General features: G+C 45.2%; 1 protein-coding gene across 1 annotated transcript in view; it reads right to left on the minus strand.

The window, feature by feature from the left end:
• The window catches only part of RADIL (Rap associating with DIL domain), a 444,288-nt gene that overhangs the window by 290,104 nt on the left and 127,514 nt on the right, over positions 1-26,670 (minus strand). The gene's annotated exons all lie outside the window — the stretch shown is intronic.

A 26,670-nucleotide genomic window follows, 5' to 3' on the forward strand; every position in this document is an offset into this window, starting at 1 on the left:
AATGTTTTTAAATATGTGGATGTAGTCTTTTTTGTTTGTATAATTGTTCATAATCATTATTGTATCTTAAATTTTTTTTTGTATTTATAGAGCATCTGTGGCTTCTCCAGAAGAAGGCGCTGGTCGCCGAAACGCGCGTCGAGAGTTATTAGGCCATTTCTATTGTTTTAATCAATTTTATGATGAGTGTATAATTATGTATGATATTGATTTACAAATTTCTTTTTCATGTATTATATTTGATTTCTTTGTCATTTATTCTATGTATATATAATTTTGTGTTAACTTTTTAATATATATGTTAATAAATATCAGATTTTGACTTCATTGGTAGCTCTTTTTTCCTTTTAAAATCTTATGTTTATCGTGAACTCTACTTATGATTGCCTAGGTTGTTACTTATCGACTAATTAGTCCCTATTGAAGTGGCAGAGGAGGCTGAATTAACTGAGGAGGACCGGGACTTCCCCTGAACCTTTTGTACCCTCCCAGGAGGAATAACGGGGGTCAGACCCTCTGTGTCACTAGAACTATTCCCTGGGGGACTAGAGTTCTCCAGTAAGGGGCTTCCAGACTCCTCCTGGATGTGCTCAGATGCAGAGTTTGGCTCTTCTTCAGGAGCATCCCCATCCATATCCAAGTTACCCTGCCCATCTGACCTTTTTTCTTGGTAGCAAGAACTGTTCCCCAAAGACGACTTCACTGTTAATACCCAACTCTCCAAATGTCTCTTGTAAATAAATCCTCATAGTCCTGAGCAAGGCCTTCAATTATTCTATCAATTAAATGCTCAATATGTTGGCTAGAAAAATCCTAGCATGAGGCATATTTGCTAGTTTGGTCATTTTTATAGTTTTTGTGAGCTTCTCATATAACAAAGTTTTTGTGCTTTACTGTATTCCAATCACTTCTCATTTGTGCTCTTCCACCCACTGTATTCATATGTAAGCTTCACACACAAACATTGTTTCTGGTGTTCATCACTAACACCTCATATCTGAGCTTTGCCACACAATTCATTCTGCATATCTAACTATATCTTTCTTCTGTGAGAATCTCATGTGTGTCTCTCACAGCAGGCTGTTTTACATTGGTAAGCATCTCTCTTCCACACAAACACTGTAAATCTCATTTTGTGACATCCCACACAAGGATAATTCTTATGTGTTTTTTCACATTTGGTATAATTACTTTATGAATGTAAATAACAATTAAAGCATATTTGCAAACTGTGATGACATGCCTGCCATTATCAATGTTACACTACAAAACTATGCGATTGTATTCTTTTAACAGAGCGTACGGCTCTGAGGCAATGGCCAATTTGTAAAAGGTCACTGGAAAGTCCAAAAGGTTGTCCCTGTCCCCCCCAGAATTTTAGTGTCTCCTACGCCCCTGAGCGTCTTGTCCTTATTTAGCAAACACAAGTGTCCCTTCTCCCCCAGGGACACAGCCGCCCCCAAACCCTGGCCTTGGACGGAGTCTCCTCCGACATTCCTCACTCCACCTACTGACCACATTTTTCAAAACTGAAAACAAACACTCCCTTTGTGGAAGTGTTTACATCAGAGCGAGCCGGTGGGACGGCATTTCACGTGCATATGCTAATGAGTCCATTATAATCAAGAATGGGCAGCGATGACCCCGCTCTCTGTGACAGCCACGGCGAGTGGCCACCCCAGACGTGACCTCTGATCACTTCGAAAGGCAGAGCTGCTCTCAGCTGCATCGTTTTACTGGGAAAATGTTGAGTCTGAGAAATGCAACCTTTTCATGCAACCCCTAAACATTCCTAAAACCATGCCCTAGACGTGTTAGTGCTGACGTCATCGCTTAATAGAGCAGAATGCAAAGGTGCTCTGAGACAGGTGCTCTGAGACAGGCTGCAGCACCTCTATGGCCACTAATCCCATAGATGCACCATGATAGCAGATTAAGATGAGAGAAAGAATTGACAACTTTACACTTTTCCTTTCTTTGCTAACTTAAGGTCCAGTATTCGAGAAAGAAAAAAAAAGATCCAGTATTCGGGAAATCCGTAATCTGTAGTGCATGGACGGGAAAGGTGTTGATAGTACACTCTGCAGCTAGTAATGCTTTTTGGAATGCCGTTAGGAATGTGTTTTGGGGTTGTATGGGGTTGCTACTTACACTTGTGACCACTTCCGGCAAAAAAAATAAAACCTGGTTATTCTGATCGGTTTTCTTTTTCTGCTAGCATCTACTTCTTTTGTCTAAGCACTTGGAAACCCTTTTGGGTTGCTATGCGCTATATCGTAATATCATAATAATAATAACAACAACTAAAGAAGGGTGAGTGCGAGATCGCAAGCACATCTAGAAACCACTGCAGAATGCAGTTCATTAGAGTCTAGCCTAGGCCTTATTTCTTTTCTGAATTGTTGATGGTTCTTGACGGTTCATGTCATCTTTGGGAGTGTGTATTGCGAAAAGAACCGCTATAGAAATGCTACATACAAAAAGGTAAGGAGATCAATGTATCTCTGCTGCGCTGTGCACCTTGTGCCAGGGCAAATGGGAATTTATATTAAAATGTGCAAAATAGAAATTCAGAAAGAGAAATTGGGGGTGAAGCCTCCCACTTGACTTCCTTGCTCAGGGAGGGTGCAATGTGATTGTGCTTTCCCATGAGACACTCTCACTTACACCAAATTAAATGTGGTTCTAATTATAGCGTATAGCTCACGCACATCCAGCAGTGACCTGAAAAATTAATTTTAATTTCTTGCCCTTCGCTCTTTGTTCTCCATAGTTATACAAAGACTTCTCTTTTCAAACCCCGAGTTTATGTGTACAAGAAAATCTTGGAGTTTACTAGACAAATGAATCGGTTCAGTGGTTCTTGAGAAATTTGAATACTGGGCCATGAGTCTGAGAACCAGGTCCTGAACCAGGATTTGAATCGTAGCTTTGAACCCGGTTGGCGAGGAAGAGGTAATGATTTTAGTCCTGTCAGCCACAGCTGAACTCACATTTAGAAGCTCTAAGTGTTAAAAAAGCTTGTGGGCCATTATAAGCCATAGACATGTCACCCCAATCCAAGTGGGTCAGGGCACTTTATAAATGGGTGAAGCATAGTTAGGATGACTGGGCACAGAACTGCCAAATTGTGTGCCAACTGGATACAGTCACAAGTGGTACTTAGCAGGAACTGGGTGCTGTGGACCGTGGCACATATGGACGTAGCAGTCACTGAAGGTGTGGAGGCATAGGATGAGGCCTGGTCTAAGTACATGGTGGGCAAATTGGGGTGAATGGCTAGAGGACACGGTGAAAAGTCTCCACCTTGTGCCCAGTGCCTAACATTGAAAAGTTATGCAGGCTTTATATTCGGCGTGAGAGTCTCTGCATCTGCCAGCCTAAAGAGACGGCGTTAAGTGGAGAGGATGTGGCATAACAGCCAAAGCTACCGACTTTAGAACTGGGGAACCAGGTGTCTGTGTAATTTAACTGGTACTTATGTAAAGTTCTCCAATACCTTCGGATCAAGCTTGCAGTATAAAAAACTGCAACAAAAAAAAAGTCAACCAGGAACTGACCACTGTAGTCCTGGTCTGCATATCCACTTGCTGAAAAGACAGCGTTCTGTCCAAGGTCACATACACTGGCCAACTTGGGTCAGGCCATGACTGGGCCTGCTAACATTTGCAGCTTGGACATGCATCCCCAATGCTAGTGAACATACCTAACGAGAGAGATAGAGAGGAAAGCACCTTAATCAGATGCAGTGGGCAAACTCACTGTAACCAATCCCAATTCCTGCAGGGGTGGAAAGGGAAAGTATAGGTTCTGCAAGTAGTCTGCAAGAGAGCACTCCTCAATTGTCCTGAGGGTGGGTCCCACGGAGACATGCTACTGCAGAGGACATCAGGTGCTGAAGACTGACCAAGGACAGCAGAACCTTGGAGACTCTCCATTACCAGATGCCAAGGAGAGCCTGCAGCCCAGACTGGCACAGCAGATTGAAGTAGTCTCTCCGTTTAAGTTGGGATGAGCGAGGCCAAAGAGGTTGATTATAACATTCAACTGAAAAATGGCGTCCCTTTCAAAGGAAGGGCGAGGAGCCTTGCAGGAGAGAATATACTGAGGCATTATAAGGCACTATGAGAATCTCAAAGCAGCAGGGATCTTCTAAAACTCTCAGACTTTACACTTCTGGCAGACGGCCTATTTTCTCCAAACTAGGCCTGAATAGTGACGATTATCAGATTCCAAGAGAAGACAGTATTAAGCTACTCTCTTATGTTCTCCAAGTTGTTCCAGCTAAGGTGAGAAACCACATTGCTATTCCAATTCCTATGAAGGACGTTAAGCATATTGTGCAACTGTTGGCCATTATCACTTGCATCCCTGCAAGGTCACAAGAAGTGCTTTCTACACAATGTAAATCCTTCTAATCAATCCCATAAATATCGTTTATGGGGAAGCTATATCTTGCTATTGCCCTTCTCATGTCCTTTCTAGACTGGCTCTAACTTTTGACCTTGCTTCAAAGTCTATAAAGAATCCATAATGCTGCACTAAGTCAACTTCCACACTTCTGTGCACAGAACCATTCAGCATCACAACCAGGAGGTGGACGTCACGGAACTCAGGATCAAATCCAACTCAGAACTGGAACTACTTTTACTACAAAGACGGTAGACATAGGTACACAAGCAGCAGATGCACAACGACCTCCTGCTTTACATCACAACATGCATGAACCTCGCTACTCAAACACAATAACATATTTTTAATGACAAAATATGAACAGCTCTTACAATCACACACGACAAAACACTTTCTGCAAAGGTCATGCTTGTATTTCCACATCCTTCCAGCCAACGCAACAACTCCTTTTCGCTCCTCAAAACTCCCAGTTGTAAAATCATAACTTGATAGAAGCGTGATTTTGGACATCATGTACAACAGGTTTCAAATCTACGTCCTTCCAAACAAGCACAACCTATAGAATAGGATGCTAGCCATCGGCAAAACGGTTCTAAACTTTGTCAGCAGTTTGAAATGCTACACAAATGCATCTACGAATCAACACAACACACTAAAATATACTACAATATAACTCTGAATAAGAATGGGCATTAATACAATCGTAATCAATGACTGGGAAAAAAAGTTCCAGATCATTGTTAAGGGACAAGCATTGGCAAAGACAGCAGATTTTCCCTTTGTGACCTATTGACCTTACCATGCTTTTTTGCTAGTAAAAAGCTAAATGTTTTTTGCTGATGCTGGGCATCTTGGCCAAAAGCAAAATGAATGCCTGGTATCTGCTATGACACTACTGGTGGCAGTGTCATGAAGTGCATATATGCCTGATGATGAATAAGTGCATGCATGATGATGTACGCATTTGCCTACTAACTGCCATTTTAGATTTTTTTTAATTTACGGATCCAAGATGGCGGGCACCACATGGACTGGTAAATAAAAAAAATAAAAAATGTTTACCTAAGTGAAAGCAATTTCTTAAGAGCAAAGCAGGCTGGCAGCAAAAGACAGCTACCGGGCCCTCCAAATTTTAGTATAGATATTTTTTAAGATTGTAAGTGGTGAGAAAGCAGCGAAGGAGCGGGAAAGCAGGGAGCATCAGAAGGCACACACGGGAGAAAGCCTAAAAACACATGACCTCTCAAAGAATGCTTAAAGAAAAAGTAGTTCACTAAATTTGAGCAATGGAAGTATACAAGACAGCCAACTAAAAGGATAGTAAATAGGCTATGATCCAGAGGGAGAAACAAACACAAGAAGAAAAAGGCAAGTCTTTAAATAAGAAGCAAACAATGAGAGTGCCAATAATGTCAACCAAGGATAAGCAATGGGCGGACTCTAAGCCAACTGTAGTTTCAGAAGAGGCTTTCATCTTAAGGCAAGATCTCAAAAAGGAGGCTAAAAGGTTCTTTAAAAAGCTCCCAACAACATTGATGTTTTCTACATAGCTCTGTCTGTCAATGAAATAGCTTATTGGAACTTGGTACATCTAATGCCATAGATTCAAATTTGCATTGAGGACTGTACCTTGGAGATGTACGTCCTGAAAAGAGAGGATGTAACTTAAATTGTCCTAGTTAACTCAGCGATGTTCAATAATCACAGCTTGCACACTTTGAGTGGATGACCGACAAATAAAGTTAACCATCCGCACTATCTCAACACAACATAAAGATAAAATGGGATTATGGAAAATGAAGTGACTCGTATGTGAGTAAGCAACATTATTCTATGCAGTCATGCGCTGAAGTCTGGAGCAGTATAACAATGAACACGAGGTTATATGAAAAGTTTAGGAAGCCTCATTCCACCAGACTTAAAAGATGCCCACAAGAGTACTACATGGCACGAATTCTAAGGAGGCAGCGGCCAGTTAAAGTAGATGTGCAGTGGTTGTGTAGTGCAGGTTGTGGGACACCTATCTACCCAAGCCATGCCAGATAACAATGACATCTCAGCCTAGTGATCTCTCAAGCAGTCACAGCAACCTCCTCCCGACCCTCTTTAAAAATAACAGGCAGCAGGAATGCCTCACCTTCTGTAGCTGAAGCAATGGAGGAAACAACAGCACAATGCATCAGAAACTGAGTCCAAGTCAACAAAATTGATGAGAAACTAATGCATGTTATAATGAAAAGGGAAGTCTGTAAAATAATCTGCTAATAGTAAGCCACTGATGGAACCCAGATGCTACTCAAGTGTTGGTACACACCTAAAGAGTTTATAGAAAGCATACTTTAAGACAATATGCAGAAAGCAAGAGAATTCATATGAACTATCGAGAAACAAAGTGTGATACACCAATTGGCATCTAGGCAAAAGAGGCAACATTATATTTACATAATTATGATGCGAAAATACCAAAAAAGAATAGTATACAAAAGGAAAACAAAACACAAAGGCTAAGCTTACATTTTCATTATGGCCTTTGGAGAATTCACTTCCAAATATCCACAGAGCGACTGTCACTGAGAGCTTCCTGTCTGCTGCATATCAGTGCTTCCTGAATGAGATGTGTAGCAGAGACGCTGGGAAATTTGGATGAACACCCTGCAATGCAGAGCGTACCTTGTGCCCCGTTCATCTCTCTCCCGCCCCCTCTCTCTCTCTCTCTGTCTCTCAGCGGCCGCATAGACACGCTGGCACTCCTGCAACAAACAGCAGAAGCAGATTAACTCAACACGAGGGAGGGGGTGTTACAGTGTGAGTGTGCACAGGTGCAGAGAGCAGCTCACAGGAAGGCCGGCCTGTACGTGTGAGGGAATTAGCAGTACAAATCCACCACGTCTGACAATTCTGCAGAGTGCTATTAAGAAAACTCACTTAGAAGTGTGACGTAGCATCCATTCAGAATTCTGAGCGCATTGAGTCAGGATAGAAGCAGCAATAGAAGAAGTTTCTATTTATGGCACTTGGGAGTGCAGTTACACACACCTTACTAAAGGGATTTAGCCAATGTACTCGGGCCACGTAATCACATATGGGTAACTTTACTATGACCTGGGCCCATCCCATTCTCGGGGTGACACCAGAGCATATGGAGATGGGCTAGGAGGAGGAATCTTACACCTGGTACGTCGTCATGTATTTATAGATAACTCATTTTAGGAAACTGGTGTGGCGCCGCGGCCAGGGCGACTGACGCTGGAATCTGGGGATCAGGGTTCGATCCCCGGTTCCGGCGGCAGGTTAGCCCAGCACCATGTGACTCTGGGCAATAGCTCGCTTAATCTTCCCGACGGCCCCCAGCGCCTAGAGACCCTTACGGGTGATTGTGCGCTTTACAAATGTGGATTATTATTTATTATTAAACTGAGTACCCATCTGTGGCGAGCCACCCAGCCGCTACCATACAATGTATCAAGCATGCATCCCCAGGGTCGGTCTTGGCCCAATGGCTTCCATAAAGGTGTCTCTGAAGCTCGAGGCTGGGCACGGTACAGCTACACTAAAGGCCCGATTACGAGTTTTGTGGTCTGAGGACCACCAGACTCGTGGATGCGGGGCGTTCCTGCCACTGCCGCACTGGCGATCTGACAGCCCCATTACGAGTTGGGAGGCTAGCCCACCCTGGAACCGCCGTTCCCTGAGGCTGCAATATTATTGCCGGGACTGCTGCGGTCCCACAAGCATATTATGAGTTTCCTTTCTGCCGGGGGTGACATTGAAGTCCCCCCTCCTTAATGTGAACTCAGTCGGAGATGAAACAAGAGGTGCTGACAGGGTCCCCTCTAACTGCTCCGTATGTGGATGCACACAAGGTGCATAACATGTGCCCCCTCAGTGTGCAGCACACCAATTCCTGCACAGCATGGCCTTTCGAGTGCATGCCGCACAGAAACCTTGTGTGGCGTTCCGACTGCGGTGCCTTTTTTAAAAGCACCGCCGCCTGTTAAAGAGACACAGCTGTTGGAACCGCCACGCCACCTGCCAAACAACTTTTAGGTTGTAATCTGGTGGGCGGTGATGACTCTTGGCAGTGCGGGACGCAGCAGTGGCATGCCTCCCGCTCCCGCACCGCCAAAAATTGTAATCAGTCCCTTATTGTCTCGTGTGGTAATTTGGTACTCTCTATCACGCCGGTGCAAGGCCTGCACCCCCATTAGGCCCTGACTTAACTAAAGCGCTGAGGCGGGCCCCCATTGTGTGCTGTGGTCGCCTCCAACTCATGGCGACCGTCTGTGCATTAAGCATGGGCGTAAAATCCGTTCCACTTGCGAATTTTGCGGATATTCGGTAAATTCGCAATCCGCGAACTCTCGCGAACTTGCCGAAAATTCATAAAATCCGTGCGAAGCGGATTATTTGCTTGGTCGCACTTGCCAACTAGAATACTATACAATTTCGCGGGAGTAAACACTTGCGAACACGTAGATGTGGCGGGCAGCGACAATCTCGCAATTGCGAGATTGCAAAATTTGCAATTTCGCACAAGAAATCCACCAGCAGGCAGCATAAACCTTGAAAATAAATTATGATTTTTATCAGAATAACTCCTCAGGTTGACATTTGCCTGCACTTTTTCTTTGCAAGGAGTCCATTTTGGGGGGTGGGGGTGGGAGGAAGGAAGTGCCCCACAGTCTCCAACTTCCTGTTCCTGTCCACCAGGCTCCTCCCAGTGCTTTCTTCATGTGCTGGTCACTTTGATTTGGATCTTGACCTGGAAGGATTACTTTTTGTGGATGCTGCTGGATATTTGGATTTTTGCAGAACTGAAAGCACTCATGGATGCTGCTGGATATTTGGATTTTTGCAGAACTGAAAGCACTCAGCAGGTGCAAAAGTTCAATCTTATCATTAGTAACCATTCCCTGTAGTGCTTCCTGAGGGGCCTCTTCAGAGTTCATTTGCCTACTTGTAACTATTCTATGACCCTGCTCTGACCCTCACAGCAGGCTCAGAGAATAGCTACAAGTATACAACAAAGGTCCTGTTAAAAAAATTACACTGCAACAGAAAGCAATTACAGACAAAACTGAAAGCACTCAGCAGGTGCAAAAGTTCAATCTTATCATTAGTAACCATTCCCTGTAGTGCTTCCTGAGGGGCCCTTTCAGAGTTCAGTTGCCTACTTGCAACTATAGGCCACAAAGGTCCTGTGAAAAAAAATTGCACTGCAACAGAAAGCAAATTACAGATAAGGAAGCAAGTGCCAGCCAGACTGGAAGTTAAAATTCAGGGACACATTAATCAACCCCAAATTAATTCATGTCAGTTGAAGCAGGGCAGGTGTGCTTGCTTTTTTTCACCCCCATAATCTACAGTGATAAACCAACCAGAGGGTGGCAGTGATGTACCAGAGGGTGGCATGGGTGTACCACAGGGTGGCAGTGGTGAAACAGAGGGTGCTGTGAACCTGTGATGATGAACCAGATGTAGAAACAACATAGTCGCGGCCGTTGCGAGCCGACAAGTAAGTTCGCAATTGCGAACTGGTAAAGAACCCTCGCGAACTGGCAGAAATCCTTGCGAACACAAAAAAGGCATTGAATGTGCCCCACACAGTCTGCTGTGGTGCCTGGCTGCTGGTGAGGCCTACGCGAGAGGTACAGTGCACACGGCGGGCTCTGTGAGGTGAGGTGAACCGCCTGCTGCCTTGGCTGTATCTGCATAAAGACGCGGCCGCTGCCCCATCCCACAATCCCAAGTGTGGGTGACCACGGTGGCTGGACCCCAAGCTCGAGCTCCAGATCAGGAGCTGGCGTCTCATGGGTCCTGGGAGTGAAGTACCCCCTGCTGCAGGCCACAAGGTGTGCAATTGGAAGCCCGTGGGAGTGGGCCAGAGGAGGCTGGTGGAAGACTGAAGGGCTCTCGTGGAGAGCTGGAAGTGGTGGCAGCACCACCCTGAGCTGAGAGAAGCCCCAAGGCCGGACCAAGTCTGGGTGAGCCAGGCCTGTGAGACCCAGGGCTGGACTGACAAGGTGGTCCCCATGGAGGAGAGGTGAGACAGTGGAGCTGGTGCGGTTCTGGACATCGAGGTGACCGGAGGAAAAGTCAGGAGAGACACAGCATCTGCGGTCTACAGGGAAGAGAGCAGCTAGGGCAGAGAAGCTCAGAACGCACATGCAGGAAGTAAGTGTGATGGTGCTCCATGTCTATGCTGCATCAAACAGCGACCCCGCTTGTACAACAGCAATGCTCGCAACCCCCATCAAAGCATTGCCACCATTCAGTTGGTGGACCCCACAATAGCAGCGCCAAAGTGGTGCCAATGGATCGGACATTTGCAGCATTACTTTCACGCCAACCGAAAGACGGATGACGCTGTGAAAAGAGGTAGATGATGTTAAACATGCAGGGTAATGAACTGTATGTCCTCTTTGAAAACTTACCTAACACGGGAGGGGAGCAAAAATATTGATGCCGCTGTCGTGTCCCTGAATAGACACTTTGACCCCCAATTGAATCTCACCTACCAGAGATTAAAACTCCGGCAGGCGCGACAGACTGAAGGTGGGGTCTGTGGACGCATTTGTTTGTGCAGTTTGGCAAGTTGGTGAAAATGTGCTCCTGCACTGACGAAATGGACGCAATAAGGGAGCAGCTGATCTAAGGGTGCAGTTTGTCAAACCTCTGCAAGCTCATTCTCTCGCTAGATGATATCCTGATAATCGCCCACTCTCACAAATTGGCTGACATCAGAGCTGGGGAAATTGAGTCGCCCTGATGGAGACTATCCCGGAGATGGAGGTCATATAGCAGCAGCCAGCGAGGCCACGAGGGGCCTACATCACAAAGTCAAGCATCAAGGGCTGCGGAAACAGTCACATGATTCACCATCCACTGAGGGAGTGCCCTGCGAAAGTCAAGCCGTGCCTCAAGTGCGGCCTCCTTAATCACTTTGCGAAGGTGTATCTCAGCTCCGGCACATCGGCAGGAGCAAGGGCATGACAGCGGAGAAGTGTGAATGTGGAACAGCTATCATTTGAGGGTGAAGAGGATGGCAGACACGGAGGAAAAGTGATCATGCCAGGTCAAATGGAAACTGAAGATAAGGAGGAAGAAGTGGTCACCATTTCCTTCACTGGGAGAGAATATCGAAAGAGGAGGCTGCAGCCCATGTGCTAGGTATACATTAGTGGCGCCAAAATCATTGCCCTCATTGATACTGGGGCCTCCATGAATGTCGCGGAGCAGTTCATGAAACTAGATCCGTCACTGGCCAACACCCCCTACCGATGCCAAAATATACACCTATAGGGGTACGGACCCCATCCCGTTGCAAAGAGTCATCGAGTTAGAGGTGGCCCATGGTAACACCAAGACAAAGGCAAAACTCCACGTGACCACGGGTGATTCAGGCATGCTACTGGGATGCCACATGGTGGAGGACCTCGGCATAGTATTCTTTGTGAAACAGATCCACCAATCACACTGCCGAGTATCAAGGCTGATTTTTCTAAGTTGTTCAAGAGGCTAGGTTGCCTGAAGGGCATCCAAGTCAAACTCCGTACTGACCTGACTGAATGCCCCGTGGCGTGGCGTCAAAGAAGAGTGCCATTTCACCTCAGACCTCTGGTCGGGAAGCAACTTGAGCTGTTGGTACAGGCCAGAGTGATTGGAAAAGTACGGACCCACTACCTGGGTGTCTCCATTAGTGATTGCACCCAAACCCAATCAGCTGGGGCGATTAGACTTTGCGTAGATGTGCAACTGCCTAATCAGGCAATTCCAGGAGAAAGGCACATATACAGACAATTGATGAGATCATGGCTGATCTGAATGGGGTCCGATGGTTTTCCAAAATTGATCTAAACCCAGTGTAACATCAGTTGGTGTTGTAGAAGTCCTGCCACTACATAACAACCTTCTCCATTCATGTGGGTCCACTGTTTCAGAGGGCTCTGTTTTTGCATCTTCTCCGTGGCAGAGGTCTTCCAAGAAGCGATATGTGAAGCCCTGTCCGGACTGATAGGAGTCAAAAATGTGAGTGATATCCTCATATTTTCCAGCGCTCTTGATGAGCTCATGTCCAGTTGAGAGCCACCCTGAAATTGCTGGTGGAGCGGGGGTTGACCCTGCACAGGCTGAAATGTGAGTACTACATCAATGAAGTGGAGTTCCTTGGGTACAGGTTCTCCAAAGCAGGGCTCCAAGTAGACACCCAGAAGGTGGAAGTGATTTGGTCTGCAGCAGTGCCAAGAAACCTGTTGGACGTACGCAGCTTCCTGGGGATGGCCAACTACGGTGGCTGGTTTATCCCCAATTGGGCCACCATATCTGACCGTCTCCAAACGCTGATCAAGGAGGATGTCCAGTGGGAATGGAACAGAAAAGCTGTGCAGGCTTTTCAAAAAGGCTCTACTCCATGACGCTACCATGGCCTAATTCAGTCCAACGCGACCTACTGAACACATCGTCAACGCTAGCCTGGTGGGGTTAAGGGCTCTGTTGCAGAAGACAGAGAGAGGAGAGTGGGTGCCCATAATATATGCGAGCAGAGCGCTCACGGAGGTAGAGACCCGATACGCCCAAATCGAGAGAGAGGCGCTGGCCTTTCGCTGGGCGCACAAACATTTGCACCTCCATCTCTGTTGCCAAAGGTTTTAGACGAGCACAGATCACAAACCACTGGCACCGGTATTTGCAGGCACTGCATGCAATGGACCCCGGAGGATTGAGCGCTGGGCTATCCAGCTGCAACAGTACACCTTTGAGGTCTCGTATCGGCTGGGGGTGAACAATCTGGCTAATTACATGTCCCGTCATCCTCTGGCCTCAGAGTCCACCGACCCGAAAGAAGAAGACACAGAGAGGAGAAATTCATATGGATGGTTAATGAGAAGTCATGCCCAAAGGGCTCTCTTCCTAAAGGAGATTGTGGAAGCAACTCGATCCAATGCCGGCCTCGTAAGGGTCAAGGAGGCGTTGAAGGAACATCAGTGGAACAACTTTCAGGTTGGCATTCGGGGGCTGATTGATGAAAAGTGAGAAGCCCAGACACAACTGTTGAGATGTAGGGATGAGTTTAGCGAGGGTGAAGAAGAACTCAGTCTCCGAGGCCCCGAGATAGTCATCCCTCGAGGGCTGTGGACCCGTACTTGGGAGCTAGCCCATCAGGTTCACCTGAGGAGTAAAGTATGGTTATCAGGAATAGACCATCTGGTGGAAGACCAGGTGCGGAATTGTCGCTCTTGCTTCCTCAGTGGTGGGGAACCGCCAGTGGCCCCAGTGATCACTGACTCTCCCAGCACAACACCCTGGTGGCTGTAAGCATGGACTTTGAAAGATTGTCAGATCAGTAACTCATGCTGGTACTCATGGACAGCCACTCCAAGTTTCCCGTAGTGGAACTTGTCGGGTCGACCTTGTTTGACTGCATGAAGCAAGCTTTGGACTGGGTGTCTGCGTTGTTGGGCCTGCCTGATGAGATCAAGATGGACAATGGACACTCTTTTCAAGGCCAAGACTTTAAAGACTACCTAGCTAACCTCAATATCCGGCATCAGCTTATCACCCCTCAATGGCCTCAGGCTAACGGTGAAGTAGAGAGAATCATGTGGTATGGATAGGAGTAGAAAAAGGAGAAGACCTGGAAGAGTGTTTGCAACTATTTCTAACGGCCTACTGCCAGACTTCGCACCACACAACCGGATGTGCCCCCAGTGACCTACTGATGAAAAGATCAGGACGTAATGTGCTGCCCACAGGCCCGTTGTGGAGACCGGCATTTGCTGATGTAACGTCTACCCAAGAAAGGAGGAGAAACAGCAACGAAAAGGCCAACCGCCATCGAAGGGCTGTTGATCCCAGTATCCAGGTAGGAGACAGAGGTATTATCAAAGATCGCCAACCAGGGTGGACGTATCACACCCCGTTTGAGTGAGAAACCTGGGAAGTCATGAGTGCCCGAGGAACCATGATAACCGCAGTAAAGGGAAATGTGGAAGTGTCTAGAAATATTTCATGGTTCAAGAAAGTCTCAGACCAGGAGGCAGGGGCAGCCGAGGAGCTGGGGGTTGGAAGAGATGATTGTGAGTGTCCCAGTGGCCAATCTGGTAAACAGGAGCGAAGGTGCCCCCGTGGCTCGTGTGAAGAGCGTCCCCCAAAGCATAACCCTCACAATGTTCAATAGACCCATTGGTCAGAGGAAAACCCTCGAGGTCACCTGTACCAACTGAGGGCCAACCCTCAACTTAGCCAGAGACTTTGTGTGTTGAGAACCTAGTAGTGAAATGTACTGCAAACTGACCTTATTTCTTTTTTAAAAAAAAGATTATAAGGGATGTAGCGAGCCACCCAGCCGCTACCATACAATGTGTAAAGCATACATCCCGAGGGCCGGGTTTCTGCCTGAGGGCTTAAACAAAGGTGCGCCTGATGATCGAGGCAGAGCATGTCACAGGCATACACTAAGTGTTTCATGTGGTAATTTGATACTTTCTATAAGGCCGGTCCGAGGCCTACGTCCCCGCTAGGCCCCAACTTAACACCATCCATTTGGTAGGCAGCCCCAATAGCATACTGTTTGCAGCATGAGCGTGGCGCGGCTAACCCACACATTCTTCAGGAATGAAAATACTCACAGGATGCCACAGGAGTAGCCTTAGCTCTGTTGGGCTGTGTTCAGTCCCCAGATGGATTGCCAGTTCCATTCAGGCTATTGCAGTAGGATATGGAGGATGTTATCCACCTGATACTGATGGGCTGGCTGCAGCTTTGCTGCCATCATATCTCACACAATTCACGAACACTTGCTCTATAGAAATTAAAGCCCTGATTTCTGGATAAAAATATATGGCACATCAGGCACTGGCGTGGACAGCTCTTCCTTAGCTTAGGAAGCATGTATGGGTGGAAAAAGGTAGGGAGAAAATTCAGTTATCACATTGGGACAAATGGTTGGATGAGTCTAGTCCAACAACACAATGTCTCAGCAGAACAGTGTACGGTTAAGAAGCGCATAGGCATGTAAGCTCTCTAATGTGCCAGGCAGAGGTTATGGCGTCCGGTAAAAACATCTTCCCGGACAGCAGCTTCATGTCGCAGGAAGGACAGGCTTTGAAAGACTGCTGCATCAATTTGGCTAGGTCCAAATTCAAATCTCTTGATATACGTGGCGCATATTAGTAGAGAGAAGATGCACTTGGCTAGTTAGATGTCATCTGATGATAAGGATGTTTTGTACGTGTCCTCCTGGATGCCCTACTCAGCAAGATTATCCACAGCCAACCATCAAGCAAGTCAGGGGTTTGATGTTCTGTGGCAGAGCTCAGTAACAGAACTTTTGGCCTATACTGCCCTTAGGGAGCTGACCTCCTGAAAGCTTCACACTAAGGAGTGCAAAGCTAGCTCCAATTGAACTAAGGCTTTAAGTTGAGCCATGGTAGGAAGGGGTACCAGACTCCCTCCTTTCATGGACAGGAGGTCCCTTCTCTGGGAGCAGGAAATATGTGTCCTGTGATTAAGGGCTCAATCCAGCAAGCAGACTGGACAATGCAAGTGGGGTCAATCTACAAATCTGGGACTGACCTACATTTTCTATAAGACTCTCAGAAAAGGAGGGGTTGGAGGAAAACCGTACTCCCACAACCAAGAGTTCCCACATTTCTACCAATAAAACTAATACACAAGAATGATGGGTAGGCCTTTCATACCTGACAAGAATAGGCCAATTCTGTGACCGTGTTAAGTCAAGAGAATGTTAAAGTGGTTTTCGCATGGCCACATTTTTTCCTATTTCTATCCCGTGCAGTAGAAGCAACCACACACATGGAGTATCGTTGTCGTAGTGAGAAGTGTAGGATTATTGGATGTAAGAACTTTTGTCATACGCTTGAAGTTCGAAATCAAGAGCTTTTTAAGCAAAACTTTCACATTTGCAGGGGATTCTAGGTAATACAATGTGTTAAGATTGACACAAGCCACATCATCCTGGATTCCACTTTGCTTTTAGTTTTTAGATAAGTCTGGCGTTGGTAGGCACCCGGCTAGCCTACAGCCGAAATACTGCAGCCATCTCCCATGGGATCTCCCTCCATCAAAAACATTCCCTTTTATCTAGTGTGTGGACAGCTGTTCAAACCCACTGAGCAGCCACACATCTGATCTCCTCACAGTCAGAATACCAAGTGGAACACAGATTTTTGGTTCTAGCCTTGGCAAGGATATGTTCCAGAGTGAGGAAAACTGAAGGAAACGTCCATGTCTTGGGGAATTTTTTTTTTAATCTGTTAAATTTCTTGTCTAGCACGTTAACTCGGCCAGTCAAGCAGGGTAAAGGCTGTCTGGCACCCAGAGAAAAAATCTTACAATGAGTAGATGCTGAAACTATGTTTGCGGTATATACTCATGCAGCCCGGGGGTTCTTCCAGCGACCAGAATGCAAGTCACCTATGCTGGAATTTCAGTTTCATTTGCTTTCAGAATTCCCTGAATGCACCACAACCAGATTATCACATATGGGCTCCCTGAAGAAATCTATTTTGAAGACTACATTCCTCCGGAAAACCCACACATATTGTTAATGCCGGATCTCAGACATTTATGGCAGCATTTCTTTGGTAAATGTTCCTGGAACTATAGAACAACAGCGGGCCTTCGATGCCGCACCTCAACACCAGTTCCGATAGTAGTTTCAAGCAGTCGTGCAAACAGCCCCTACGCCAGCTGTTGAGTGACGTCACTGTGCTCCAGATGCACAGGAGCCACGCGCCACGCCACACCACGCTGCACCATATCGAATATGTCTGGAAGGATGGACAACGCGAGATAATACATGTACACTTCAGTTACTTTCTCCCGTGGATCTTTAACGTGAGGAGAATAATCTGTGCTTGTTACTGCAAGCCTTCTACTTGGACCTAATCTCCTTGACAAATATTAGATTCTCCTGGGGGTCGATGTGTGAAAAATATTGTGTGAAAATTATCGGCTTGAGTACCATTTCTACGCCGAACTTTGTCCTTTTGAAGCTCATAGTTGGATTCTGAGAAGCGTGGGACTGGTGCAATCAGGACTACTGCTTCTCTACTACTTTCCTCAACCGCTGGAACATTAACTAACATTCTATGACCCCAAGGACCCTCTGGACAACATCAGGCTCCAGTTTTTTCTATTGCGCTGCCTTTGATTGCACTAGCATCATCATCACTTGTAGTCTATCTTCGTTGTAATCTGACTGATTGAAGCCATTATCTATACCCTGAGGAAGCTCTCAATGTGGGAGCGAAACGCGTTGGCTGATATTCTGATGCAACTGGTTTTAAATTGAAACAATTTGATTTAGTAAAGAAGAGACTTTTTCATATATTTTTTGTCTATTGGACTTTATAAGTTGTGTACCCCCATTGTTGTTCCAGGAACTATGTTGTCTGTTCGAGGAAAACTGAAAAAACACAGAAAATATCCCTACATTTGTCATTATCTTGTCTTCTAATTTTCTTCACGACTCTCAATCCGGGTTTAGGGCTGGTTTTTCAACTGAAACCACGCTCCTTGGAGTATCAGAATCCATTAGACAAAAGGTGGACAATGGGGAGTCAGTGGCACTCATATTACTTGATTTGAGTGCCGCATTTGACACCGTCTCCCACTCCATCTTGTTGTCCACCTTGAAATCTATGGGTGTCGGTGGCTCGGCCCTGGCCTGGATTGCTAATTTTCTCCTTGATCGCACTTTTCAAGTGTTTTCTCCCACTTCTGCTTCATCCATCCTTCCTTCTAAACACGGTGTTCCACAAGGGTCCATTCTCAGTCCCCTTTTTTTTAATTTATACGTGAGACCCCTGGCCTTTTTGGCAGAGCAGGCAGGTCTCACGATTTACTCCTACGCTGATGACACGCAAGTCATCTATTCACTCTCCGCCAACAAAAATTCTTCTTCCTCGTCTCTTCAAAATGGACTCCGACAAATATCTGCATGGATGCATGATCATAAATTAAAATTAAACGGGGACAAGACGGAATTGCTTCTGTTTGGTCAAGATATTTCGTTATGGGGCCCACAGCACTGGCCTCCGGAGATGGGTCCTCTTCCTACTCCAACTACGAATGCTCGTAATCTTGGAGTCCTCCTCGACAACCAACTGTCCTTTAAGCAGCATGTAGTGAAAGTATCCGCCACCTGTACCAACATCATTAGGTGGCTGAGGAAAATTAGGTGGATGCTGCCTGCTGACACCCTGAGGACGGTAGTCCAGGCGCTTGTCATCTCACGCCTGGACTACGGGAACATCTTACTCTTGGGTGCCAGTAAGGAGGTAACTAGGAAATACCAGGTGGTACAAAATATGGCGGTTCGCCTTATTTGTAACCTTCCTGTTAGAACTTCGACCTCGTCTCACATGCGCAACCTGCATTGGCTGCGTATTGAGAACAGGACTAAATTTAAGGCGTTGTGTCTCATGCACAAAATCTTGACTGGAACAGCCCCCAACTATCTATCTGTTTTAGTGCAGCGTTATGTTCCATCTCGCGCACTCAGGTCCTCTACCCAAAATAAAGTGAAAGTACCGCGAATCAGGAGAGCCAAAATGGGTGGTCAGTCTTTTTCTTTGCTAGCCCCCTCTCTTTGGAACTCCTTACCTTTATTTCTTCGATCGGAAAGGTGTTTTCTGACCTTCCGTAAGGGTATCAAGACCTGGCTATTTGATATGTAAGCTTCTGCCTTTCTGTCTCCTTACCTTGTGTCTACTTTAGCGCCGGGAAACCTCCGGGTAGCTGCGCGCTTAATCAAGTGTAATTATAAATAAATAAATAAATAAGCTGCAATTGTATGTTGATGTGGGGTTTGCACCAGTACATATCACGAAATGTACCAAAAAAACAGATAGTTTTATGGGTGCACAGAGACCAAATAGGTGCATGTGTTCAAACAACTTACCTAAAGTTAATTTTTAGGTCGAGCCTGGGGAGCGCATGCCCTGCTGCGAGGCATGCAGCATTGGAGTATGACTTTAAAGCCCCGCCCACTCTCCGCCCATTTTTTTTATTTGCTTGTGTTATTGTCATTCATAAACGCTGGTTTCCGAGACGTTCTTAGGCTTGTTGGCCCCTCCTTGGTACCGCCTTGTCTACATTTGTTACCTCCCATAACGACTGGACCTTTTACTTGTCTTGTTACACGGTCTGCTTTATCTTGGCTGTAAGCACTATTGTGTTTAATGATTTGCCCCTATACCACCCAATATATCGCAGCACGCCGCCTGCTTTTATTTTATTTACTAACAGTGGTCGGCTTTAAATATAGCAGTCGCGCTTACTTATGTTTTACTAGTGCCCAAGCGGCGTTTTCACATTCATGTCGGCCACACCGCTTTCTTTAAACGCGGCTTGTCTAAAGAAAAGAGATCGGCCTCCATAAATGTGAAAGCGCCGCATAGGCGCTAGTAATTTGCAACACAATAGGTTTCGCATTTGCGAGAGTTTAAGCTATTGCATTGCCAATAGCTCAAACTCTCGTAAATGCGAGACCTATTGCATTGCAAAATGCTTGTTGAAAAAAGGCTCCAGCACAGAGGTGCGCAAACACCCCAACAGTGAAAGGGTTAATAGATCGTCAAACACGGCTAGCTTTTCTCTGCAAAATGTGTCTTCGGGTGCCCTGGCTAGAGGGTGGCAGCAGCCATTAGAAGTGGTACCACACTGGCATGATGAATGAAACCGCACACAACCGATGAGACTCGATTCTGCACAGTGTCACTGACGGGAGGTGTCAGACAGCACGTTACCTAATAATAGAACCCTTTAATAGTTTGTACAAGCAATACTGTGCAGAAGCTACTGGCTTTATTAGTTACTCTGTGGGCTATTTTTAGGGTTGGCATGAGTAAGACACTAGACATCGTCTGTAAAAAAAATCTGAAACTCTTCAAGATAAGAGTTAAAAGTTGCACGCCTGGGCTGCTGAATACCACGGCTGTGTAGTCTTGATTGCTACTCATGCCTCATTCTTTCTCCACCTTACACCTTTCTCTTGTCCTTGCAGGGACATTTTCATCCCTTCTTTCTCCCTCTGTCACTCCTTTCCTACCTTTGTCTTCCTCCTTTCTGACTTTTCTGCCTTTCTCTCTCTAGCTGTGAGTCAGATTCTGATGCTGAAAAATATTTCCTGGTCCTCAAACATGAGGGCCTGTGCCCCCTCCTCCCCCCGCTGGCACAAAGTTAGCACTGTCCATGGATGAAGTCTCAGCAAATCTCAACTCACTCCCTAGTGGAGTCAGAATCACAGTCAAAATCTTACGTTTTATTCACGACTATCCCACGAGAACTACCTCCTGTAGATCAGCAACAAAATGCTGATTTACATACCCAATGGATCTCTCAACTTGGCCATTGCAACCTGATCAACTACCTTCAGATGTTTGGGAAGGGGCAACAGGTGGATCTCAGTCCAGTTGTGAGCTCGTTGAACCTGTCCCCCAGACAGGCCTTTCCATTAGCTTCTATCATTCAGGATGACCCCGGATACCCTGCTCTTCCCAATCCAATGCTCATAAGGGAATCCGTTCCAAACAACTTACTGCGACCCCATCAGCGCCTATGACCCTCAATTCTTGCACAGCTCGCTTCGCCACATCCACTGCCTCCACCATACCCATTGCCAAAAAAGCTGACATCCCTGAGTGGAACTGACGGCTCACACAGTGTCCTGCTGCTCTCCCTTCACACCCCAAGCCAGCTTACTTTATTGATTGAGTTACTAGAAATATTGTAATAAGCCTCTTAAATCATATAGGCCTTCATTAGGAGTGCCCCAGAGGGGTTTGACGTAGATTATTGCATCCGAAATATTGCGAAACTACATGGAATGGGATTTATCAGGTGCAATTAATATCACTTATCACAAGTTTTACCCTAAAAAATGGGGCAACCGCCTGGCTTTTTTCCTCTGTTAGATTCCTCAGGTTTGACCAGCTAAAATGTATCTGAGCGACGAGGACCATGTCACACCCTGTAATTATCGGGAGTGATAAAGTTCACATAATTTATAATTCGGACCTCTATGCAAATAGGGGTTTTCTGGCCCACTTGAAAATATACAACATACATGAATTTAGCCCAAAAGTAGAACATCACATTTTAGTACCACAGCTCCTCCCTGTACACACCTAGTAAGATAATGTAGAAATAATAATCATACTCTATTGTAAGAATTTGTCGCGTTTTTCATTGCTCAGTGACACGCCTGATTGTAGATGAGTTCATGTGTGCACAAAAATGACATGCGCACACACACACAAACGCAAAATAGAGAAAAGCACACACACACCACACCACGCACACACAATCATTTGAAATGGAAACTAATAATTATATTTTTACCAGTAAATGAATATTGGTTAACTACACTTGGCCTTAAACATAATAACATATACAAGTTAATTTCTAGAATGTGATCTAACACACATTGAGAGTTTTTCAAAGTATTTTTCTGCACTCAACATACCATTGTCCCTTTTGTAAAAACTAATACTTAATAGGTTTCTCAGTTTTAATCAGTGATGCACGCATAACATTCCACTGGAGTTTAGTTAAAAAGAAAACAGGCAGCTGTCCTCATTGGAATTCATGAGAGTCCACGTCAATTTCCTGAAAATGTGTTCCTAATCCGCTAGTTCTCAAAACAATAACAAGTGAGTCTGATCTTTCCACTGGGCCTGTCCGGAAATGAGAGACAAGGGTAATCAACCCCCAGAGAGGAAGGGATACTGGAGAGCCTCAGCTGGAGAGGGCCCCCCTGGGGCTCAGAGGGGTCATGGCATGAATGAGCCATAGCTCGGCCCAGCAGACTTCTGCAACAAAGAGGTGTATGCGGTACTGCACTGAGATGATGAAGAGACTCCTTGAGACCAGTCCTAAGTGCTGAAAAGGGTACATACAGAGGTTCCACTAGAAATTTAAAATCCAGGACCATCGCAGGGCAGTGACTTGTGATAGGGTGAGGTGTTGGTTAAACCACAGACTTTTGTGAGATTCCCACTTGTTTCAATGAACTGCGGGATGGTGTGGCACCAGAACCATGTTCGGGCTGGACTGTTCCCATGAGGCACAGGGTCAGACTGATTTGCATATAGCCATGTCTGAACTGGGGTGGCAGAGTGGGCTAAAGAACGGTGATGGATTAAACCCAGATCTTTTGACTGGGTGTGAGTGTTTGATTGATTCAGATGCTCCGTCCATCACCACCCTCTTTTGTACCGCCAGAACCATGCAGGCACTGCTCCCTGAGAAAACTAGTTTTCTAGAAATTTAAAGATTCCACCTCCTCTAACATATGTGCCTTCATTAATGGTCAAGAAGACTATGGTTTGCTTGGTGTGTGCACAAGAGCCACAGACCTCGTAAGGGTGGTGTGAATAAAGGGAAAATGAAACGTGATGGGAATGTTCGATCTATTGCTTCTCAATCGATGGGGATACTCTGGCCCAATTGTACATCATTCTCCAGCTCTGTGTAACTGCAGAAAGAAGCAAGACCTAAAAAAATCTGTGAAACCCGTCCTAAAGAAGCAGTCTGATTCAAATGTCTAGACATCGTCACTTGTAAAGGACTCAACAATTAACCCCAGAGATGCTTCAGATCCATGGCAAGGGAAGGTGCTCTTTAAATGGACAAACTGACTGATAAAAAGTGGAGACGTAAGTATGCATACAACCCAAATTCGCTGAACAGGTAGCCTGATCTAAAGCAAACTAATGGAACGCGCCAGCACACATTCCTTATTATAGCATCACAAATAGATTAGACAATGTATGTAGCTAACCTATGGCTCAAATGTCTGGTTAGCTAGTTTCATTGTCTGATTGATGTGGGTGTACAGTAAGCTTCAAAAGAGATTCATTTCACAGTCGTAGCTAACACAACATTTTGTGCTTATCAGAAAGTAGCAATACCTAGGGTCAGAGAGGAACGCGTGCCTAGTAGAATACACTTCTGAGAAAAGTGGTGAATTCATAAAACAAAGCATATTGTAAAGTGCACTGTATTTCAGAAAGACAGAAACAAAGGATAATCTGTGGTCAATGCAAGTAGGTACTCAAAATGAGAAAAATAAATGTTACAAAGAAATTAGCGACAGAACATGCCTTTCTATCATCCTTTATTCAAACCCACAGGGGCTACCTTCTATCCAGTGGCAGCTCCTCCGCTGAGCCAGAGGAGAGTCGCCCCACTGCTAAGAAAAAGAAAATGATAATGAAGTTATTAACATTTTCTTTTTCCATGCAGGAGTCGGGCGGGGCTGGCTCTGTGACGCTAGCGTAGGGGAGGAGTGGTTTGCACTCCTCTAAGTGTACATGACAGTTTGGCCGGCCAAACCATCATGCTCACTTGGCATGCTCTCCATTGGGCTGCGTTGCACAGCCCCGAGGCGAACATGCTCAGCCTCCCAGGCACTGCCTGAGCGTCCAAACAGGATGCTCAGACCAATCACGAAGCTGCCCCTGCAGCGTCATGATTGGCTGGGAGAGCCCGGAAGCTGGAGTGCTTCCGGTGCTGTAGTAGACCAGAAGAGGATGGAGGAGAGGTGGCGGCGGCATGGCGGAGAAGGGTATTTCGTTTTATAATCCAGTCTACGACCCTCTCTTCCACGACGCCCGTTCCGAGTGAACCACCACTGCTTGTATCACGTCTTAAAAACAAGCATAAGAAAAAATGTCTTGGGATCATCTGACTCCAACTAGTGATGTCATCACCAAGTGCAAAGTCCAATACCACAAGTAAAGGCAGGTTAGCAAAAGGTAGATAAATGAGAAGACTCCGCTTTGCAAACAAGAACACTGTTCACCTCAAACATGGCCTAACTTCAAGTTTGAAATGGAACTATCTAGACAGGTTCACAACAGCAAGAGGACTACCCTCTATTCCGAAAAAGAGAAACTGGGCTAGTGCACTAAGGAAACAACAATGATTCTCGCTGGTTAATTTGATAGTATTGGCAATTAAAAGCATTTTATTAAGAAACATCTGATCCAGCAAGGACAAAAAGTGTAACATTCAACAGGTCATTAACAGTAGAGAAAAACTAACATCTCCTCAAACCTAACCAGTGGAAAAAATTATGTATTTTTGTGTTTACTTCAAAACAATATTCTTTCTGTGAAGAAAACTTGCGAATATATACAGTTGCGTGACACAGTGCATCGTTTTGAATGGTCGTTTAGGTAACGTATAGGAGTTATGAAATGAAAAAAGGAAAATGTTGTGGAAGAGAGATTAATCTAACAACACCTTCAGGAGCACGCCAAAACAGTGCTTAACTTCAGTTCAAGCGAGTATAGTCTTTAGAATGAATCAGCTTCTCTTCAGAGGACAGTGACTAGGTCATTGTGAGGGGCACTGAATTGTATAAAAAATACAGCTGACAAAAATGAGAAGGATGTACAGTGACCCATGCTGAATGGTGACTTTTTAGGTGACTTTTATCAATTTTGTAAAACAAAAGGTTAAAAAACTTCGGCTGAATATATATGTATCTAGCAACAGTTCCATGAAGGGCATGCCGAATTAAAGCAGGACAAACAGAGCATGAGTTCAGTGCATGCCTATACACATGCTGTGTCATGTCAGCCCTGAAGACTGAAAGCCGGGTCTTCATTAGGACATGGACATGATCAGTGTGAGCGGGACCACCCGTTAAAAATGTCCAGATAACTTACGTGTGTGCTATGGTATGCACCACGTTGAATGAGGCTTTTTGTTTTAGCTAACTTTTAATAAATAATTCTGAAACAAAAAGCGGATTACATTCAAGCTTAGCAGACGTTTATCTAACTCCGTGTTGAGAGCAAGCCTTTTACTGCATCATTCAAACTATCCAAACAAAGATAATGTTTTGACCCATGACTCCGAATCAGAGGATCTTCAGCAGGACTGAGGCAAGCTCTGTATGAGGGTTACCACAATGTCTGAAAGCTAAAATGAAAGTAGAAACATGGTGTCTTTGGTAGGGAACATATATGCTCTTACTATGAGTATGCCAATACTTTGGATATGGATGGTAACTTGAGTCACCGGCTGCAGCAGGCACTGCAGCTCCCTAGTTTTTCACACAAGTTTTTCATCTACTCAAAGGAGGCATTCTGTTTGGGTGTAAAACGCCCCAGAAATGATGGCTAGCATTTTGGAATCGTCGCAGAAACATCAATTTTGTCATGTTATTCCCTATTTTTAGAGGTTACTCTAATAATGGGCTGATAAAGTACCTTCAACCACTATGGGTACTTCAGGGCTCAAGAATACCAAAGCAGGTCTACATTATATTTTGCCATCGGGTGGATAGGGATTTAACCAGTTTGAAAATAAACTTGTAGCAGGGTTCATTATTAAAAGCACACCAAACAAGCATTGGCAAAGTCAACTGTTCCGACCTTGGCAAACTAGTGGGAAGTTCATTGGTTTTTTTTACTAGTGGGAAGTTAGTTTTTTTTTTTAACCCATTTGTGAGCAGAAGATGCAAAAATTAAAAGAAGGAAAAGAACACAGAGAAAATGTAGCATTGCATTTGAATTACAGTATTCTGAAGACATAGTTTAAACACACAACAATGGATAAAAAACAAGCATTGGCATAGCTAATAGGTCTTAGTTAAGAGAGGAAATGCATTAGCTGACTTTTTGACTTTGACACAGCGTTTTGTCAATGCTAGTCACCATCAACAAAAAGAAAATAAATGGCCTGCCCCAGCATGATCACATATATGTGTACATGCGTCATCAATCTGCTGAGAGCTGGAAATAAACCCTTGTTGTGTTTTCAGAGTCTGCCTCCTTTTTGACAAGTATTTTTATTTTTCATGGGACACCCATTATGCCCCTCTCTCAGATTTTTTTTCAACAAAAGAGTGCTCCCTCTGTAACACTACTGTATCTCTTCTCCATTCCTCTAGTAATGTGAGTACTGGTGCACAGAAGACACAACGGGCTGGGAGACCGGTGAGGGCTCACCCGACAAAGTAAGTCTGCATGCCAGTAGAACTACTAGGCACGGATTGCTGAGGTTGGAAAGAGTATGTTGAGCAAAGGAAACAGAAAAAGCAAACAGACCCATAAAAAAGCGGAAAAGAAATAGGCTGAGAATGTGAATGAGTTTGTATGTGTGTGTCTGTGACTGTGATCTAGAAGCAAATGAAAGATGATAAACAAGCAACAATTATGAAGCTGTTCACAATCCAATATGTACACTTTACATTTTCTTACTACAATACTATTTACC

The sequence above is a fragment of the Lissotriton helveticus genome, chromosome 10 (genome assembly GCF_964261635.1).
Source record: "Lissotriton helveticus chromosome 10, aLisHel1.1, whole genome shotgun sequence".
Lineage (NCBI taxonomy): Eukaryota > Metazoa > Chordata > Amphibia > Caudata > Salamandridae > Lissotriton > Lissotriton helveticus.